The 7,720-nt window shown below is 33.3% G+C and overlaps 1 pseudogene; it reads left to right on the top strand.

The window, feature by feature from the left end:
• The first annotated feature begins 212 nt into the window (after nucleotides 1-212).
• LOC134259853 (histone-lysine N-methyltransferase PRDM7-like) lies at nucleotides 213-7,437 on the top strand (annotated as a pseudogene).
• Nucleotides 7,438-7,720: the final 283 nt, after the last annotated feature.

The following is a 7,720-nucleotide window of genomic DNA, read 5'->3' as shown; positions in this document are numbered from 1 at the left end:
CATTTTTAAAAAAAAGGTTTATTCCTCAAATCTTATCATTGAAATTGTATCATATTTACCTGGCTCATTGACGTGAATTGAAGTATATGAAACGTTATATAATTACATGAAACATTCTACAATGTGAAAACATAAAATTGTGAGAGTGGAAATATCTTAAAATTAAAAGCATAATCTAGAAAACATTACTACCTTTATATGATTTATATCAGTTGACAGTGTTGATCGCCATTAATTTGGAACCTTTGAAATGGTCCTCTGGGATTTCTGGATCAGAGGTTTTGAGATGCTCCCCAGGATTTATCAGTGTGAGTGGTTGGTGTTTCTCTTTCCACAAGGAACCGACGTCCATGTTAATTCCTGTGACTTCTGTCACCGCGGGGGCTACATGGTCGTCCTGCTGGGGGAAAAAGAAAACATACTCACCAAATATATTGAAAGTAAGAAACGGAGGGAATGTTATTTTTAAAAAAAATTTGGTAAACGAAGATTTTTATTTGTTAATTTCTGACTGCCAATTTCGAGACGTTGTTATACAATATAGTAAATTAATTAAAAAACTATTTATTTTTAACCTGAACCGTATAATAGAAATTACGTTTAAAATCTAATTCTGTAAACATTCCTTTTGAGAAGGATATGGAAATAACGAACAATATTCAATCTCAACGTCAATTAAACAAATTACTTATGCTGGGCGATAACATGCATGAAATTGCCCTGTAGATCTAAGGTTACACAACCATCATATACATATGCAAGAGGAAAATTGCTTAAATTTAAAAAAAAGAGAGAGAAGGCTGACCTTGAATATATTTTAAGGATAAACTATTTTTCATTATATCTTCCAGAATGCTTTTGTTCTGAATTCACGAGCTGCAGAAATGTAGCCCTCTTTAAAAAAATCAAAAGTACATCAATATGTACACTCAAGGCTCTGTAGTTCTCTGGTTTTTCTGTTCAACTTTTTTACTTGTCACAATAGGCTAAACCTGCATCATTCTACCACATTAACAGAAATTTATTATATTAACAGGGACTTTATATTTTACAGATTTACAGGAACTTAATAACATTAACGGGAATTTTGCAATAAGAGGAACTCTATTAAACGACCAGGAAGTCTATTACATTAACGGGATTTCTATTACATTTAAAAAAACTCTAATACAACTACAAGAAATCTATTACAATAACAAGGACTTATTAGATTAACAGAATCTGTAATAAAATACTTTATAACAAACTTTCATTAAAAGAGACTATTGCACAATAAAAAAACTCCATTACATTAAAAGGAACTTTATCATACTGTAAATCCTTAATTTTTGAAACACCTTATTTTGCCAGATTGTCATAACCTCTTTGTAAGCGGGCATTTCTCACGAATAGTTGTTATTCCTCTATATTATCGTAAGGAATACTTTAATACGCGAAAAAATGTAATTTTCGCGAACACGCTGTCTCGCGTAATTACGCGAAAATAATGTTCTTGCGAATAAAAAGTGATTTACAGTAATATATGCTACTCATTATTATACAGGAAACTTTATTACAATAATAGGAGCTCTATTACATGAAGAAGAAAAAGTCTCATCACATTCATTGGAACTGTATTAAATTAATTGGAACCCTATTACATTAACAGGAACTCTATAAGATTGCTCCAGAGGGAATGGGACATTGAGTCCGAGAAGAAGAAGTGTAAGTAATAGAGATTGTTCTATCTGGCGTATCCGTATACGATCCGTATCCGTATCGAGATAAGAATCATCTCGACCCCGATGTCTAAATCATTTAATACAATGTCCATCACTGTTTATGGTTAATTAAAACACAATCATGCATTTGAAAATAGCAAATGGCAATTTTTCCATTAAAAATACTAAACTGCAGTAAACCTCTATCATTTCGGAGAAAAATATTGATTTAACAAAAATGAAAATGAAGTGTAAAATATTTTGTTTTAATAATATTGTTTTAAAATTAATTTCATTTTGTTTCAAAATATTTGTTAAAAAATCCCCTTTCTCTTTTTCCTCTCTCATAATATTACGATATTTTATTTTTATGCTGTATTTTTCATATAACATTACATGACATAACAGATCCCCCCCCCCCCTTCTCACACACTGAAATTCAAAATACCTTATCATCAACGCGGTCGATAAAACTCTGAAGCCATTTTAAAGAGGGTTTTCAAATTGATTTCATAATTCGCTTCAGTACCGTTACAAGTATTGAGTATATGCTTTGAATAGCCAGTTCACTCTCCTTTTCCCCTCCCCTCACATTGGCATCGGAAGCAAAGAGAAAAATTCAGCTCTGAAAAACCTTGACAAGCAAATAAATTGTTCATTTCATTCTCCAAAACCCATAAAAAAAAATTATGTATGTGAGTGTGTGCAGGGGGGGGGGGTTGAACTTTTTTCAATACCATTTTTTTTCAAACACTTCCACTTACTCTTCTATAACTGAAATAGAACGTGCCTATTGAAAGTGGGGAAGGGGCTTATCCTAAGCCTCGATGTCCAATGCATATATTATGTCCATCTTTGCAAATAAAGTGGGGGGCACTAAGCCCCCTGCCCCCCCCCCCCCCCCCCCAGTTCCGACATCTATACCTCACCATGCGCTTACATAAAATTTGATATTATCATGTAACTTTCATGAAAAGAAGTTAATATGAAAAAAGAATAGATTAAGAGAGGAAGATACATCATAACCTAACAATTACCCCCCCCCCCTTTATGACAAATGTTTTATCAATCAAGTCTAACAATTTAGCGTTTTAACGCAACACTTTTGGACATTGAACACAGTCAATTCTCAAGCTCCTTGAAACCCTGGATACGTATAAGCGTCGGAACCGGGAAAGGGGGGGGAGAGGGGCATACCCTCCCCCACTTTCTTGGAAAGATAGACATAATGTATAGGTACTTAAAATTGGGGTTTTTATTTTTTTTTTTGGTTTAGCCCCCCCCCCCCACTTTCATTTACCCCCCTTTCTATTCGCTTCAAACGCCCATGATACAGCTATCAACCTACAATTTAGGAGTGTATTCAAACTGCTCCGGAATTCCAGTGTTTGATACTATGACCATCAAGTACGTGTAAAAATGGCAAGAAGATGATAAAAAAAGGAAATGAGGATGGACATTTTCATGAATCCCCATACCATTTTTTTCCCCATTTTAAATTTTCCCAGTTAATGTACAACTCCAGTATTTACAAAAGATGTTTAACTGTTTTAAAATTACGTGTATGTATTACTGGGGACATGTGTACGTGTTCTTTAATTGTTATTTCAAGAATGAAAAATGAATACCCTAATATTGAGAGAGAGAGAAAAAGATTTTCCACACATTTAAATAAAAAAAACTTTTTTTCTAATTTTTTTTTTAAAATTTTACCCCCCCCCCTTACCCCCCCCCCCCCCCCCCCCCAAAAAAAAACATGATGCATAAGGCGTGTATAGCAACTGATATAATTTTATTAAAAATAACACTACATATCATTTCTTTGTTAATTAGGTTAAAAACTAGACATGAATTAAGCAATGGAAATGTAACCAGATGGTTTAACATATGATGGAGATGCCTTTCATTGATGGATACGGATACGTATACGTATACATAGTCAGATAGAACAATTTTTAAGGTTAACTAACTATCTGACAAAAAAATAACTCTTACTATAATGAGTGTTTGTTTGTTGCTGATTTTCTTTAAAAAAGGATAAAAAAAAAAAGTCAATATCTGTCAGTTTGTACATTTTTTATCAGAAATTTTTTAAAAGGGAAAAGGAAATACAGATAAAAATGGATCAAAACTAGTAAAATGCCTTATTTACATGTAATGATAAGTTTGATAAAAGTCTACCTCTCCAATCAAGACAGTGATAATACACATTTAAATTGTTAGAGTGCTTCCATGGATAGGCACTTTAGACGTTTGTTATGCTAAAAAGATATTGTTTTAACCAGGTTTGGTTTTTTAAAATTGTCTTATAAAGTTTTAAATTCATTTTATATCAGGGGAAAATATGCTTGCAAAGTAAGGACAATATTCTAAATGTATTTATTTTCTCTCCTCAGTTTGTGCAGATTTCATATAGCATGGTGTACAAAGTTCGAAATATAAACACAATCCTAATGCTAAGGTATGTACAGCAAAATAAAAAAAATGCATCGTTTAGAGTTTGTTTCACGATACATAGTAGAATGCCAAAAAATGTTGCATCTTAAATATCTATACAGGCAATACTTCAACACAAAAATACACTAAAATGGTTTGTAGACTAAAGGTCTCTGATAGGTGGCATAAGGAACTCTTTTATGTGCAGTATTTAGAGCTTCCTTAATGCTAGACCTCCACCATTAAGTTTCCTTTAAGTAGAGTTTCACTGACTTTGTTGTTGTCTAAATGTTATATTTGTAGTTAGATGAATCATGTAAGAAGTTAATATTATACTTAAAATCATGTGTCCTTGACCTCTGTTTCATGTCCTTGACATTATCTTGTACATGTAAGATTCCTCTAGGTTCCTTGGTCACCAGAGGGCTAATCTGACCACGCCCGCAGGATTCGCCATCAAATCTTCGTCACTTCCGGGAGCGGGGATGGGCGCATGGGGGGAGACCTTTGTTCCGAAGTTCACGATCCTCGGTGTTTATGAAGAACTTATTCACACTGTAGACAAGAAGGATGATTTCTATTCATGGCAGGTAAAATCACACAAACAATCAAACTAAATGAAAACGAATCGCAGTTGCATATTTTAATTACATATTTCTAGTTCCCTGTTGTTGAAAACAGATGGACTAAAATTTCCTCTGCTTTCGTTCCTCCCTGTCCGTCTGTTTATCCGTTTGACTAGCTTCTGTGTATGTTGCTTGACTTTGATGAGTTATAGATAAATTCTTATTTTTGATCCTCTTCAGTGATTTCTGATAAAAATTTCAATTTTAGAGGAAACCAGATTACACGGTAGGGGACTAGTATTGGTAATGTAACACTCTCACAACACTATATTTTTTTAGATTCATTTAATCCCTAAATATTCATTACCTTAAAGTTTTTTTGATCAACATGGATCTGATTGCATCAAGTATAATATATACAACATATTCTGAACTGAAATTCATTCTTAACCATTAGGATCTTTTTGTTTTCAAAGGTAGATAAACAGGGGACTAATGGTACTTACAACATAGATGCAGAAGATCCGGCCTGTAGTAACTGGTTACGATTTGTTAATTCTCCCGCAAAATATCAACAGGAAAATGTTGTTCCTATCACGTGCGAGGGCATCATCTTCTATATGACGTCACGTGACGTAGAGCCGGATGAAGAGCTTCTAGTCTGGTATGGTGACGGATATGGGAGGTTTTTAGGCGTAAACCGCATACATCCGGGTAATGAAACAACACATTTTATAGTTAAATGTTTCCATCCGGGTATTTAAACAATCTACTTATCACATAACTTGGTCATATACAATGTGATCATTAAAACATCATTTGTATGTAACATTTATAGTGTTTGTCGTGTCTGTCCCTCTGTCTGTCTGTCTGTCTGTCTGTCTCTCTGTCTGTCTGTCTCTCTCTCTTTGTGTGTCTCTCTGTCTGTTTGTCCGTTTGTGCGCAAAAACTTTAATAATGTCCATAGCTTTCGATTTAGTGGAGCTATGACTATTATATATCACACGTGTATTCTTTGTGACAAGACCTTTCTTAGGGTACCAAATCAATTGACATTTTGACCTTGACCTATGAGTTTGATCTAGTTTTACACAAAAATTCCAAACTTTTACTTTTGCCATATCATTGCAACAGTGGATACCAAGATAGTTACAATTTACATATAATTCACATATATATTTCTTTGTTAAGAAACATTTCATTGGATACCAACAACTTTGACCTTGGAGATTTTAGTACTTGTTTAAGCTTGGCCATAACGTTTGAACGGTAAGGACGAGACCTTTTATTTAATATTAAAAACCTTGACCCTTTGACCTTGGAGTTTGACATATTTTTACACAAAAAATCCAAACTTTTACTTTGGACCTAATTCTTGAACAATAGCTACTAGGAATATCATATTCTAAATATCAATTCTTTGTGACAAGAGCTTTCCGTTGAAACTACTAGTTTTGACATTTTGACTTTAGATATTTCCGTATTAACAAGAAAACTTTCACTTTGGCCATAACTTTTGAATTGCAAGGTTTAGGTCTTTCAAACTTCACTTATGTAGTCATTGTGAGAAAACCTTTCATTGGATATAAACACTTTTAACACCTTGACTTTGACCTTGGTTTTTGACCTACTATTAAAAACGCTTACCTTGGCAGTATCCAAGGGTGGTGCAAGGGTTTTCTATGTCAGATGTTTATTTTATGGAAAGGCCTTACATGTACTTTAGGTACGTATTTGATCTGCATTTGAGAAAGCTTAACCTTCACCATGTTGCCACATAGTGGCATCAGTGTTTCACAAACACATCTTGTTATTGTATGCTGTTGTTTCTTAGGAGGTTCTAAGGTGTAAACCCCATAAACCTGGCTATATATGTAAACAACTAATTCATAACATGCTTTCATTTTTATCACACGCCTACAATAACAAAAAAAATATTTTTGTCAAATTTCTCTAATTTGTATTTGATCAAAAAATTGATACTCTTTCATAAAAAATTATGTACATCATATTTAAACACCTTTGATAAAAAGTTATATCGTTATTTTATTTTTTTTTAATTTTTGCTTTCTACAAATCTGATTTTAAAGTCTAAATAAAAAAGCTGCACATTAAATCTGGAAAATATATTTCTGCAGTTTATTAAAATTGTTTATTTCTAATTTCACTCAAAACATTATAGTCCTTTGTTATTCAAACTGAAATAAAGTTCGGCTTAAGTTTGCTTATGCTCGTTAGAAAATATTATATTGTTACACGTACCACGACGCAAAAATATACTTTCCATTCAAATGTCTACTGAATTTGGATACAGCGGATCAAATTGTATAATTTTTAGAGCATTCAGGATGTAAAGCAACAACTCATATTGTATCGGTGGTGTTTCAAATTTGAAGATGATATAATTTTTTTCTTGTCCTTTTCTGCAGAAGTTGATCTCAACGGTTCATTTGCATTTCGTGCCAATGTTTTGACATTTGACGACAATGAAAAACTCATTTTTGATAATTGGACACCAGTAGAGACGTATCAGAACTGGAATCCTAACGATAAAGCAAAAGCAGTTGACCCAATCTTTGCGCCTCCTTTTGACTTGTCATAACGACGGCAGGTGGCGCTGGGTGACGGAGAGAATTACACGTCTCTATACGGGAGAAGACGGACTAAAACTTCCCTTTTCTTTGTATAAGGATTCTCCATTTCATTTGGAGCATGAAGAGTGTTCTGTTACATAATGATTCATTCTCTTTGAATTAAAATAAACATTTGCAACCATTTTTTTTTTGTTATATAATTTCATTATGTATGGTGTATAAAGTTCTAATCATTAATGAGTATTATTAATGTCGGATCGTATATTCGTCTCCTCGGAAGTCATCTTGATGATCCTCGGATCGTATATTCCTCTCCTCGGAAGACGAATTATATCTTCTTCGGATTGTATATTCGTCTCCTCGGAAGAGATCTAGATTTATCATCATGTTTTAAATAAACTATGAATAGCATGTACATAAAGAC

The sequence above is a fragment of the Saccostrea cucullata genome, unplaced genomic scaffold (assembly GCF_032062105.1).
Source record: "Saccostrea cucullata isolate Sc308-1 unplaced genomic scaffold, CSIRO_AGI_Scuc_v1 ctg12814, whole genome shotgun sequence".
NCBI classification, from domain to species: domain Eukaryota; kingdom Metazoa; phylum Mollusca; class Bivalvia; order Ostreida; family Ostreidae; genus Saccostrea; species Saccostrea cuccullata.
Note: the sequence above shows the minus strand (reverse complement) of the source record. Positions and strands in the feature narration are given on the sequence as shown.